Genomic DNA, 14,543 nt, shown 5'->3' on the forward strand with positions numbered 1-14,543 from the left:
CAAAAGTCTTAATTATGTGAATATTCTAAGAGTAATTTTGGTTTCTAGCATTCCAAGAATTGCTTTCTTTTGTGTAGCAGAATTCCTTTATAAATAGAGGTGTAATCTCATTTGTAGGCAGATTGGACTTGCATTTAAATACGTGAGATGTTCCTCCAGTGAGCAAATTTCTTATTTCGGTTCTTAAGCCAAATTCACATTGGTGGTGAACCAATAAGTCATTTATCCTTGGCTAGTTGGTTTCCTTTAGGCCTTGATGGTGAACTTTATCTATTCTGATCTTCATCATTGACTGGTGGTGTTTCCCTTATGCTTTGATGGTGATCATTATCTCTCAAAAATCCTATTGTCACTCAAGACACATCCCCATCACGCATCAATTTGGTATCAGAGCTCAATGTTGAACTCGTTTCGAATGATTCGTTTTGTTATCTATCTCATACTTTTATTCAAAAATGGATGATCAAGTTCCAAGAGGCTTGACTTTAGAGCAAGCACACAACAAAAGGCATGACGGTGCCTTAGAGGATCTCCTTAGACAAATAGAGCGAGTCCTCACCTGTTTAGAGAATCTGCTGAGACGAGAGTAGCGAGAGAGGCCTCCTATTAATCATCCACACCATGACAATACAAATCCTCTTCAAAAATTTGGTAATGAATCCAACGGCACTGGAGGCGACTCTAGTGATCTGGATTACCAAGTTAGGAAGAGGGGGAGAAGAAGGTGTAAGGAAAATGACCATGAAGTCAAAGTGAAAGCGCTAGAGTTTGAAGGTAACCTCAATCCAGGTGACTTTGTTGACTGGCTACTACATGATATCGAATGAGTATTCAACTCCTATAACGCTATCTTTCACAAGCAAGTTAAAGATTTCGTCCAACTTATTGATATCGAGTGAGTGAACTTGGGTATCTTTAGCCCTAGTAATTGTTGTCTCTTTTACCCTAGCAGGCTTTGGTGCCGGCCAAACATAACGCTTGTCGAGCACTACTTTTGCCACGACCACTTCCACGTTTTCATCCAAATTAGAATCACTTCCTGACTCGTAATTTACAATTACAGCCACATTTTATTTGCATTCTCTATATGGTTTCTTATCTTTTTCTTTAAGTAGTTGCTTGTGTTTTGACATTCTTGTTGGCCATTGAATAAATCGGCAAAGAATTGACCTTTAAATCTTTCTTTGAGGTTGAATTTTAACCCATTAAAGACAAGATTTGTAAATTCTTTTTCTAAGAGCGAAGTGAGCCATCTGTTTTTGGCATTCTTAAGTCAAACAATAAATTGATCGACGTACTCATAGTTGCATTGATAAAGTCTAGCCAAATCAGAAATCGATATCTATCTATAAAAATGAAAGTGGAATTATATTTTCATCTTTGCCCATTTGTATACTAAGGTGGTATGTTGGTGTACCAAGTATAGACAGTTTTTGATAAAGACAGAGGAAACAACCTAAGTCTTAAAAATTCATAGTTCTTGCCTCACCACACTAGGCTACAAATTGACCAATATGTTCCATGGTCGATTGGTCATCTTCATTAGTAAATATGGCAAAGTCATGGATTTTGAAGCCTCTTCGAAAAGGCTTGTTGTCGACCCATTTAGGATTAATTTTCATATACATAGGCCTTGCAACGTCCCTATCTAACCCCAACTGTTGTCTAACTTCTTCGGCAATTTGTGCTGCACTCACCACAATATTCTATATAAGATCTTACCCCCTAGGGAGTAATGCTGCTCTTGCCGGATTGTCCATATTCATGTTAATCGGTACGTAAGGCCTAAAAGGGATGATCACCTTTGGTGTTGTTAAAACAACCGCTGGCCTAACATTTTCAACCTCTCGCATTTGACCAACCTATGGGACAGTAGGGGTGAGGGGTTTCAGGTTCCTTATAGGTTCCACATGAAACCTGGAACCTACCATCGGATACAAGTTCCTCATTTTTTAGAATCTGGAACCTAGAACCTACTTGTCATAAGTTCTAGGGTAGGTTATAGGGTCTAACAGGCTCTTTTCTTTTTATTTCATCAAAACAAAAATAAATGCCATAATACTAAACAAACTTGTCATTCATCAAAGAGAATACAAAAGACTAATTTTTCTAACATTACGGTTCAAATAAATATAACTAAAATGAGAAGTCATTGCGTAAATCAATACTAAGAGTGAGCAATTCCATGTTCCGTAAAGGTTTCACCCATAATAATGGGTTCCTCATTTTTTGGAACTTGGAACCTACCCTATCAAGGTTCTAGAGTCTATTCAGGTTTCACCTGTATTATTAATTGAACAATTGTAGTGAATCATCACCTTTAATGAACACTGCTTACTACTATGATCAACTAACCACAACTTATATCTAGACACACAAACATGAAACATTAACAAGTCACAAAATGAAAGCTCAGACTAGTAGTTCAAGACTATACACTTATCATCTAACGTCATGAAACACAGTAGGATCCCATGAAGATACAGACAAAGAAAAACAACAAAAAACTTATTTAGGTTTTAGGTTTCAGGTTCTAGATTCCAGGTTCCACCTACCTAGAATCTATAACCTACCCGTCGAAACAAGTTCCCCAATTTTTGGAACCTGGAACCTACCCTGCATACTGGGAGAAGAACAGCAGAAGTGCCAAAACTTGTGTATAACGCTCACTTTAGTGCCAAAAGTTTCTTTTGGATCACTTTAGTGCCAAAATTTTTGAAAAACGATTACTTAAGTGTCAACTCCGGTCAGTTTGGCCGGAAATCCGACGTGACATTTTTTTATTAATTTTTGAAGCCGATGTGGCTCGCCGGAGGTTGAGCCAGCATGTACACATTAAAACGATGTAGTTTAGCATGTACACTTGGATTTTTTAAATATTTTTTTTGAAATTTTTTTCTTTCTTTTTTCTTTTTCTTTCTTCTTCTTCTTCTTCTTCTTCAATCACCGCCAGTGACCGGAGGCCGGCCACCGGCCGCCTGGCCTCAGCGACGGCGAGGTAGACCTCGCCGTTGCTGGGTTTGGCGACGGTGAGGTCGGCCTCGTCGTCGCCAAACCCAGCGATGGCGAGGCCGGCCTCGCCATGGCGACGACGAGGCTGGCCTCGCCATGGCGACGACGAGGCTGGCCTCGCCATGGCCGGGCGAGGCTGGCCTCGCCGTCACTGGGTTTGGTGACTGCGAGGCCAACCTCGCCATGGCCGGGCGAGGCTCGACCTCGCCGGATTTGGGCGAGGTCGAGCCTCGCCCAGCCATGGCGAGGTTGGCCTCGCCGTTGCTAGGTTTGGCGACGGCGAGGCCGGCCTCCGGTCACCGGCGGTGACCCAAGGTAGAAGAAGAAGAAGAAAGAAAAAGAAAAAAGAAAAGAAGGAAAAAAATTTCAGAAAAATATTTAAAAAATCGAATTATACACGTGGAAATGCCACGTAGACCAATTTTTTTAAAACAAATTCCAACTTGGTTTAAAATTTTAATTATAAAAGCCACGTATTAATTTGGCCGGAATTTCTCGCCGTTGGCACTTAAGTGATCGTTTTTCCTCTGATTTGGCACTTAAGTGAGCCGGCGAAAACTTTTGACACTAAAGTGAGCGCCGTACACAAGTTTTGGCACTTCTAGTGTTGTTCTCCCCCTGCATACCTTAGAACCTGCAACCTACAAGTTTCCATAGGTCAGATTCTCAAGTTCCAGGGTAGAACCCGGAACCATGCTCACCCCTATGGGATAGTCTAATTTGCCAAATTGTTATTATCAATTTGATTATTGTGACCGACACTACCATTACTTTGGCTTTGATTTGGCGATTCTGGCCGCAACAACGTTCTTATAGGGGGTTGACTAGTTTGACCAATATTATTATATAAAGGAGAACTAGGAATATAACCTTGTGCCATGGAATTTCCTTGCAGGAGTTGGTTGGAAGTTCCTAGCTTGGACAGGGCATCGTTCACAGTTTTGACAACCATTAGCTTGATCTGACATGTGGCTCATGATGTAATTAGCCATTTCGCCCTATTGGTCTTCAAGTAGCCTCCTCATGGTCAATATCATTATAGAATTTGGTGCTATTTCCATTAACTACTCTTCCGTAAGACTCCTTGAAAGATCACCTCCTCTGTGTCAATTTTCTTCTGCCGCTCTACTTGCGGCTGAAGATTCAGAGTGTGTAGCAACATCATTTATAGTTTGGGATATTGAATTACTATTGCCAGTAGCATTGTTTCCCTTTTGTTGATTTCTAGTTCTTGCCATGAAAGCTTCCTCATATCAACAAACAAGGGTCCTATTGGATGTGCCAAAAAGATGTTTTAGCGAAAAGGTTGATGAAAGACCTTCAAAATACGAATCAGTTGGATACAAACCAACAAAGGTCATAAAAGGTCTTTTGACGATTCTTGGACATGAAATGTAAATGACGATACTGAGACTACGAACGATCATTGCCAGCCATATAAAAATGTAGGAATTAAAGATAACTAGAAGTAAAATCGAGAACTAGTGTTCTTTAATTGATTGGTGGTCCCTTCTACAGACTATAATTCAAGTATTTATACTACTATCGACAGTTAACAACGGTTACAAAGAAATCAAAAGCATTTTACGTTGCTCTTATAATCCAATAAGTCTTGTCTACAAACGGTTACTCAGAAATAATTGACTCCGCTACTTGATAGTTATATCTTCTCTACTTCTTGACGACTGCCATTGTCAATTGCTCTCAGACTTTTCGACTCCACTATTCGACAGTTGCATTAGATCTACTTCTATAGATACCTCTCATGGTTACACTAGAAAGCATTGGCTCAATTACTTTGGCAGTTATTTCATTTCCACTCCGTCGACGGTTACTTTTTTTTCTCGAAAGTAAATATTTCATTTATATCTCAAGATCTCAAGATGATACATGAGAGTTTCAAAACAACGCGGTAAAGTAGAACAATAAAGCACAAACTGTTGTGATAAGCACACTCTCATCCCACAAAAATATATCTATCTCAGCATCAAAGTAGAACAAACGACGATTGATCATCGAATCTCACATCATCATAAGTAATGAGCATACACCATAATCTCATTCCCCAATAGCTATGGCTTGCCCAGTGGGCAGTGCATGCTTAGGTTCAGCATCCTCAATACCATCACCAGACGAAGACATCAAAAACAGGTTGAACAGGCTCCCAAATCTAGATCTAGATCGGGAGGGATTGAATGAGTACAAAAACGCTTCTAAGGAACTCCCAGATCTAAATCTAGATCAGGAGAGAAAAGATTCCAGGTCTAGATCTAAATCGGGAGATAAGAGCTTTCAAAACTTAGAGAAGTTGTATAATAATCGCTTCCAGTGCTGTATGAACTCATCATATTCGTTCTTGATCCTGTCGGACTTTTTGGTTTCAAGGATCTGAAGCAGCGGGTTGATTCCTAACGATGAAAGTGGAAGATACACCCAGCGAGCAAAAAAAAGCTTAAGGAGCAAACAAAGGAAAAAAACAAGAAAACTAGATAAAAATAATAGAATACTCCCACATCAAATCGGGAGAGAAAATCTCAATTCGAATTAAGAAGATAGAGCCTTCCTCGACTGAGAGTTATTTCTCAGTTGAGGGAGCTTAGAGCGGAAGAGATAAAAGGAACCAGAGAGAGGTGGGTGAGAAGAGAAAGCGGCTAGGGTTTTTGAGACTAACTGGTGTTGTCGACCGTTACTTCAAGCGTGGCTCTTTTATCAATTAATTGGATCTTCATTTTCGATGTTTTGCTTCAAGACTTGGACGCTGCATTAACAATTTATGTCGATTGGAACTGCATTCCCTTGTCGACTAACTTGATTAGTTGACTAGAAGCTCTCAACACTAAGCAAATTTTTTACCTCTGTTGCTTCTTACCCGGTCATTGCCAACCAAGTCATCGATTGACTACTTGGATATTTTTTGGCGTCAACAATACTTAAATGACATGATAATTTAAAAAATTCCCAAAAATTGTTACGATGTTAAATTATGTTGTTGTACTAAAACGGTTTGGTTCCAGCCTTTCCTCGTTCTAAAAGAGTCGTATTTTATCCGAACTCTCTGGTTTCAAAAATGAATTCGTGTATCTTATTTTAATTGGATCGCCACAAGAATTATGGAAAAATACTGTAGCATTGATAAAAATCCCCACCACAAACAAAAAAGAACATGCTATGTTGTACCAGAATTTCCAAAGATATGGAGTGAAAAACAAGAGTTAATATCACGAAAATCCAAACTGGTACTCATGTGATAAATTTACCAAAAACTAATTTTTTACCACAAAAAATCCTAAATTGGTACACCTGTGACAAATTTACCTTCTGTTAGTTTCCGTTAAATTTTTTATCTTTAAATTGCCAAGTTAGATGATTCTCAACAGTTGACGGATATACCAGTTTGGGATTTTACCCCTCCGTTTATCACAGGTTTATCAATTTGTGATTTTTTGTGGTTTTAATCCAAATTAACTGAGGGTAAATTTGTCATAAGTATTTAGGATTTTTGATGGGAAAAAAAATTAGTTTGAGATAAATTTATTATAGGTGTATCAGTTTGGAGTTTTTGGTAGTCAAAAAATTAATTCGGGATAAATTTATCATAAGTATACTAATTTAGAATTTTTCATGATATTAATAAAAAAAACAAAAGGTCCATCACGGATGACGCAATCTGACGAATCTGAGCAGGCTGAGAAACATTTAAATATTGGGACAAGGAAGCCAGCACGGACGTCTCAATCCTCTCAAGATATTCCAATGGATATTCTCGCAAGCCGACACGAGCGTCTCAATCCTAGTTTGGTTCGAAAATTTTCTATCTTAAACTTGGATATGAAAATTTTTAGTTGTAGGCAATTTGCTACCAAATCCCTGACAGTGAAATCCCGAAAACGTTGCTTTCTGATATGACGACGTTGACGGGCAAAGATGTGCGACTCCTTAGCAATTGGTAATAGAATGTCTTGAGAGAGTCTAGGCCTTTACTGACCTCAGCGTCGAAACATTTAAAAAGTGAAGCATTATCATTGGGATTTGGCCAAATTTCGTATGGCCTGTTCATTTCAAATATGTTACGCTTAGTCCTTATACTTATTCACTGTGTTTTTGCTAAGGATGTCTGTTAATTATTTTCGTTGATTGTGTTGAAATACAGCAAAACCAGAAAATAGTTCCTGTTCAACTACTGTCCACCCTGAATGCAAAACCTTAACGGATGGTGAATGTATCACATATATACAAGCTTGGGATTTTTAACATATCAGAAAAAAGTCTAGGATAAATATATCACAATAGATATAGTTGGGGTTTTTGGTGGCTTTTGCCCATTTCATAAAGGAAACTTCAACATTAGAGTGTACATGTCTACCACATTAATCTTTGACCTTCATAATATTCTTCCACAAAATTAAAAGAAATACAAATCTCATTTTTTTTTCCTGCACCACAATCGACATGCCCGAGCTTTGCTCAGGCTAAGCAGCTAGTATAAAATAAGGACAAATGCCACCAAAAACCCTAAACTATGCTCATTGTGACACACGTACCCTAAACTTTTTTTTTTTTGTGACACAAATTCCCAAACTTGTACATGTATAACACATTTACCCTCCGTCAAAGTTCTATCAACGAGAACCATTAAAAATCTACCTACATGGATACCTAAAAGCAAATAGTGTTGACATGGCGCCAATATGGCTTAAGGGTGTGTTTGTTTCACGAAAAACGTAACGTTTTTGGGAAAACGGTTAGTTTTCCTTTGTTTGGTAATATATAATCGAAACGGTTATATGGCTTAAGGGTGTGTTGACGAGCTCGCAGCTCGTTGGCCTCAGCTGAGCTTGAGCTAGCTTGGATCTAGCAAGCCGCAAGCTCGCCGTCCTCCACCGAGCCCAAGATTAGCTAGCCTGGATTTGGCGAGCCTAAGCTCGCCGGCCTCGACGGAGCTCAGGCTAACGGGTTCGCAAATCGCCGGCCTCGGCCGAGCTCGAGCTAGCCTGGATCGGCCGAGCCTGTGGCCAGTCGCCGACTGTCATCGACGATGGCCGGAGGGAGGAAAAAGGAAAAAGAAAAGGGAAAAGAAAAAAGAAAAGAAAGGAAAGAAAAGGAAAAAAAGAAAAAAAAAAGAAAAAAAAAATATTAACAAATTTAAGATAATCGATTCTGGAAAGTGTTATCCCTTTCTTAAATTAGGGAATTCACTTTCCTAAATTTATACATGAATGTTTTCCTTGATCGGAAAGTATTTTCGGTTGACCAAATCATTTTCGGACAACAAAACGGATGAAAGTCCAGAAAATACTTTCCCGAAAAACACTTTCACCAAAACAAACGCACCCAAGTGAAATAAAAATAACGTTGTTTTAGCTGAAAATTATTTTGACGAAAGTTAAATGTATCACATAGATACAAGTTTAGGGTTTTTTATGTCATAGTGATCACAATTTGGGATTTTTGATGTCACAAAAAAATTATGAGTAAATGTATTACCGTGGGCACTGGGCATAATTTTGAATTTTTGTGGCTTTTTTCCATAAAATAAAGGGATATAAAACCCCTATTGCTCAAGTCCTTCTCGCCATTAACATGCTATCATCGCCAACTATTGCTTTAGATTTTCATTATTAATGTATTATTACAACTAAATTATCTTGACAAAAACTTGTGAGGGAGACGGCAGGCACCCAGGGGAAATAAATCACCGCCTAGGCTAGGGTTGAGCATGGTCTGAGGTAGAATCATGAAGCGGACCGAACCGGCCTTGGGAATTGGCACGGCTCCTGGTTCCAAATTTTTAGAACTTATTCGGTGCAGTTCAGCCTCTAGGGGTCTGTTTAGTAACGTTTCTGTTTCTATGTTTTTCTATTCTTTTATTCTCTGGAACAGCAAAAGAACATAAATCTGTTTAATAATGCCAGTTAGTTTTTTTGTTCCCCGGAACAAAAAAAGTGGTCAGGAAATAGATTTGGAACAGAAATAAGAAGTAAAAAAATCTACTTCTCTATTTCTGGAACAAAAGGAGAAACAATAGAGAAATAAGATCAGCTCGTGAGACGAGCGAGGAGAGGCCAAAGGCAAGGGGCAAGGCGAGCGAAAAGAAGCGAGCGGCAACGCGAGTGAGGCAAGCAAAGAGAGGCGAGCGGCAAGGCAAGCAAACAGAGGCATGCGGTGAGGCAAGTGAGGGGAGAGGCCGAGGCGGGTGAGCGAGGGTGAGGTGAGCGAACAGAGCAAGGCAAGGAAAGAGGTTTCTATTTATTTTTTGGTCGAATTAGAGCTGAGTTTCTTTCTACTTTCTAATTTACACGCCAAACTGAACTACATAAGAAAGATTATAACAGAGAAGGAGGCGCTAGGATTTAGAATAGACAAAAGCATATATAATATATATAATATATAATATATAATATACGGATTGGACCAATCCTAAACTTCCAGGATTGAGGATCAATCCGCACAATATAGGGTCCAGGGTCCCAGGACCAATGACCGACCCAATCCCCTGGGAACCAGACCAGGCCGGTCCTGGGGCAGTCTAGGATTGGCCTTGGACCAATGCTCACCCCTAATTCTACGTTACATTAATTGTGCAAAAATGAAATCATGCGTACGTATAACTCCTGCAGGTTTGGAGAGGTGTGGGATTTGTCTTCATAAAAAAAAAGGAGAATGTGGGAAAACATGTCTGATTGATTTGATGATTACAAAATTTAGATGAAAATATTTTGTGAGTGGACTTAAATACTGCTGAAGCTGAGATAATGACAGAAAATGCATTCAGGGTTCCTCATTTTTCATGGGTGAAATTTGCTTAGTGTGGAAAATCGCAAAAACAAGCTCGAAAACTAAGCATAGGTTCTATGATTGTCCGGAGTGTAAGAATGTGAACTTTTTAACTACATAGAGTCCTCCGACCAAAAAAAAATTTACTTAGAGTTCCGAAATCGAAGAACTAGCCAATTTAAATATGATATTCTAAGAGTGCTCCAGCCAAAATTCGTGGACAAAACTGCACCGGAATTTACTAAAAAGGAATGATCAAAATCGACGGACAGGAATTTTTGTTGTTGCTTGCTTTAACTTTCATTTACTTGATAAAACATGAAACAAAAAAAGGAATAAAAAAATAAAAAATTGGCCGGTTCCAGAGTATACAAGTTAGATTTCATGTTCCAAAAACTAGAAATCAGCCTCAACAGTATAGGTTATTCTAGGTTCCAAAAACTGACAACTAGTCCTGATAAGGTAGGTTACGATTCCACAGCTCAAGCTCACCCCTAGCCCAGGCAGCGTCAAAATGTGAGCAATTCGCTGTCTTTTAAATTATCAACAATTAGCTAGTGTCAAACAACACGCAATATTTTGGGCCCCCTAAAAAAAATGCGAGCATGCAATATCAGAGGAAGCTCGGATACTTTGAAAGGAAATAGGGTTAATACTACGAAAAACCCTAAACTTGTACATTTGTGACAAATTTACCCCAAATTAATTTTTTGATATGAAAAACCCCAAACTGGTACACCCATGAAAGTTTACCCAAAACTATTCTTTGACCGCCAAAAACCCTAACCCGTTATACTCATTAACTGACACGTGTCATCCAACTCATAAATTCGATAGTAAAATTTAACGGAAACTAACAGAGGATAAAATTATTACAGGTGTACCGGTTTGGGATTTTTGATGGTCAAAAAATTGATTTGGAGTAAATTTATTATAGATGTACCGATTTGGGATTTTTCGTGGTATTAACCAAGGAAATAGCGGCGGAAACAAAAACTATATCTAAATTGAGAATAAAACGCCTTATTGGGCATAGCCAAGGCCAATAGAACAGAGACTGGTTTCAATAACCTTGTCATCCAAGTTACACAATGATGAAGCAATGTCCCACTAATGTGTACTGGACGTGATCTTAAACACCCAGCACCAACTCTTCGAAACATAGAAATATTCTAAAGATTAGACATCTTTCCCTTCAGTTTTGGACTCAAACGCACATTAACCAAACCAGAGGGAAGCTCTGGCAACTCATGAAGCATGTCGCAGTGAAGTAGATCAAGAGTCTCCAGCTTGGAAAGATGCTTGATTTCAAAAGGCAGGCTGCAAATACCAGAATATTGCCGCCTCATAATTCTCAGATGAATTAGATTCCCAATGTCTCTAGGAATCTCCCCTTTTAAACTCCTACACGAGGAGGCATGTATTTCTTCGAGGCTATGTAGCCGCCCAATAAAACTAGGAAATTCTTTTATGAAGCAATAGTCCATCTTTAACACTCTCAAACTCCGCAAATTTCGAAAGGAGTTTGGCAATTTTGAAACGCCAGTTCCCGACATATCCAGCGCCTCTAAAGAGCTTCCTAATTGGCCAAGGGACTCTGGAAGTTCTCGTATCCAACGACAATTCCTCAATGACAAGTGTCGGAGTTTAACCAACTCTCCAATTCCATCAGAGAGTTTGGTAATCTTCGAATCATCTACTGAGTTGAAAGTGCTGTCAGGTGTTCAAATGAATGGGGCAGGAGACTCAATGGCAAGCAATTGGAGGCACAAAGAGTTTCGAGTTTCTTTGAATCACCTTCCAAGGGAATTTCTTGCACAGAAGTCTCATCAATAAGGAGCTCTTTCAAAGCTTCCAAGCGACCCAGTTCAGCAGGCAACATGTTAAGTTCAGTACAGGACTTCAAATTCAGGCAAAGCAATTTTTTGAGACCCCCGACCGAAGGATCTAAATGGACCAATCAAGAGCATCGCTCTAGAATAAGTATCTCCAAATTTGGGAATCTTCAAAATGTAGGACTTATCAGTAAGTCGGTGCAACCGGTGAGATTTAAGACTTTCAACTGTTCCATCTGGAAAACAGGAGAGAGAACATCATAAGTTCAATCGCCAGATAATTAACAAAATAAATGCATTAGAGCCGTAAATAGTAAACCACCTTGATTTTCCTCCAACCTCCCCAGTCTTCGGTGACTTTGCTCCATGAAAGATCAAGAATGACCAATTCGGTCAGATTAAATTCTGTTGCTTCGAAATCCCTTGGGCACCCTTGCCAACGAAGCCACCTTAACTTTGGAAATACATTTGCGAAATTTCCAGTCATACTTGCATGATCCAATTTCAAGAACCTTATTTAGGCATTGTTTTGAAATTTGTTTCCGCAAATGAATGGGGACAACAATTCTTGAAGTCAAAGCAGAGGGCTTCGACCTCTTCCATTTCCTACATTTGCCAAGAGTAACAAATCAATCTTAAGCTATAATTTACGATGGGACAATTTTGCAAAGTGATAAGGACGAAAGTGCTTTATTTTCTGTGCATGTGTCAAGGCTTATACGTCAAGGCTTTCATTTTACAGAAGAAAGTAAACCATTGAACCTAAAGTCATTACCTCTTTCCTGTTGATTACTTTCAGGTCTGTATCATGCATGTATAGTCTACTGCGCCTTCCAGGATATTTATGCTCTTCTTGATCTATAGTTCTGCTGAGACGCTTCAACAGTTCATGCATCCACAGCAGGTTGTCTCCTCCAATTTTCGCTAGGGGCATCAAAACAAGGTGAGAAGGCAAAAGATCTTAATCAGGCCACATGTATGATGCAATTCGGCTATCAATGCCATTGGCAAACCATACTATGTCCCAAAATATTTGTTTCTGCTTTTCATCTAATGCTTTATAACAGATTTTCAAAATCTCCCCACAATCCTTCAAAATCTCTTGAGAGTTCTCCTCCTATGGTTTTATCAAGTCCTCTATCTTCTTCCAATCTTCTATTGTTTTACCACGCAGAAGTGAACCAATAACTTCAATAACAAATGGAACACGTCCCATAGCTTTGACAATCCGCTTCCAAATTTAGGATAGCCAGGTATTGAACCGTGTGATCCTAAAGCATGATTGTGGAAAAGTTCAAGAACTCGATTGCTATCCATATAATTCAATTCATAAATACGGGCCAGGCCTTGAGAAACATATGTGTGGAGAATTCCACTATTTTCTGAAGTAACAATTATCCGACTTCCAGAACCAAACCAGTTAAGCGGGTCTCTTACAAGATCATCTAGATGAGACTGTCCTTCCACATCATCTAGGACAATAAGAACTTTTCTATTGCGAGTTACATCCACAAAAAACTTGATACCTCTTTTGAAAGAAGAACATCCCCATCTCGCTCAAGAATGTCATATATCAACTTAGTTTGCACAAACTGAATACCACCAACATTTTTTGTTGTTTCTCCAATCTCTGTGAGAAAGCTACAACTATTAAAATAAGAGGAGAGTCGGTTGTATACGGCCTTCGCAGTAGTTGTCTTGCCGATTCCATTAGTTCCATGGATTCCAACAATGCGCACTCCAACATCATTATTTTCTATTTCCATTAGCTTGATTACATCCTTCACTCGATCATCAATACCGATTATATGTTCAACAGTGGCAACTGAGGTCTGCAATGGCTCCAAAGTGAAACTAGGAAGTTTCAACTCCTTGAGTTGTAGAAGTGGTGGAATCCATTTCAGATTAGGACACTCCCATATCCTTAGTGCAGAGAGATTAGGAAGTGATGAAAGGGTATGAAGATCACCTTCTGTGTACTCCACTATAGGTAGCTCGCCAATTTCCAAGTGCTTGAGGCTGGTAAGCTCGCCTAGTGGTGGGAGACTTTTGCATCTTCCACAATGAAAAAACCTTAGCTGGACTAACTTAGGCATGCAAGACATCCAGCTTGGAAACCTTGCACCCCCATAACCTCTTATTTCTAAGCTTTGAAGATTTAAGCTTGGTTGCAGGTCTTTGAGTAGAACTTCATCACTTTCTTTTCCAGCAAACACAAATACTAGTCAAACTAAGGAATCTTTCTTTTTCAAGTTTGCAGCATTTGACTCTGCTACCGCATCTTCTATTTCTCCCTTAACTTCAATTCTGAGGCTTCCTCTCAAATTGCTTAACCTGTTCAACTCCCCTAACCCACCACAATTCTCTGGAAAAGAAACATCCCCAGGCAAAAAGAAATCCATTAGAGTGCGCAAAAGAGTCAACTGGCCCAACCCATGTGGCATATGAGATAGGGCATTACAATTGCTAATCTCCAATTGCCTGAGGTCGACTAATTTTCTTATATCCCTTGGCAACTCTATTAGCTTGCAACACGTATTGAGTTTAAGTACTTGCAAATTTTGCAATCTTGTCATAGAATCAGGAAGCCTTATGATTTCTCTATTTTCAGAGAGATCTAGAAATGTCAAGTGATTCAACTCACAAATAGAACTTGGCAACTTCTCAATACCACTATCATGACAATCCAAGACACGCAAGAACTTGAAACTAGAAATGAGTTCGCAAAGAGTTTTTTCACCCATTTGAGCTAGACTCCTCGAGCTTTTTGTTTGATCCATTTTGATGAATGTCCTCAGATGTTCTGCTCCGAATAGAGTAGTTGGAAGTCCCTGTGATAAATCTAAAGTTGAATCCCACGACACATGACGGGTTCTTTCACCACTTTCACCAATTGACGACCATGGCCAATAAATTGCTCGA

At 39.2% G+C, this 14,543-nt stretch overlaps 1 protein-coding gene and 1 long non-coding RNA gene across 2 annotated transcripts in view; both read right to left on the reverse strand.

Moving 5' to 3' along the window:
- LOC115664159 (disease resistance protein RUN1-like) overlaps positions 1 to 14,543 on the reverse strand; it is a 67,284-nt gene that overhangs the window by 22,076 nt on the left and 30,665 nt on the right. The gene's annotated exons all lie outside the window — the stretch shown is intronic.
- Positions 10,770 to 14,475, reverse strand: LOC115694304 (uncharacterized). Its single transcript, XR_008817565.1, has 3 exons — positions 12,397 to 14,475; positions 11,944 to 12,227; positions 10,770 to 11,857 (listed from the first exon to the last, which is right to left on the reverse strand). It is a non-coding gene; the product is annotated as an uncharacterized LOC115694304 (long non-coding RNA).

The sequence above is a fragment of the Syzygium oleosum genome, unplaced genomic scaffold (assembly GCF_021117445.2).
Source record: "Syzygium oleosum isolate NSW1041296 unplaced genomic scaffold, Sole_v2.1 Sole_v2.11, whole genome shotgun sequence".
NCBI classification, from domain to species: domain Eukaryota; kingdom Viridiplantae; phylum Streptophyta; class Magnoliopsida; order Myrtales; family Myrtaceae; genus Syzygium; species Syzygium oleosum.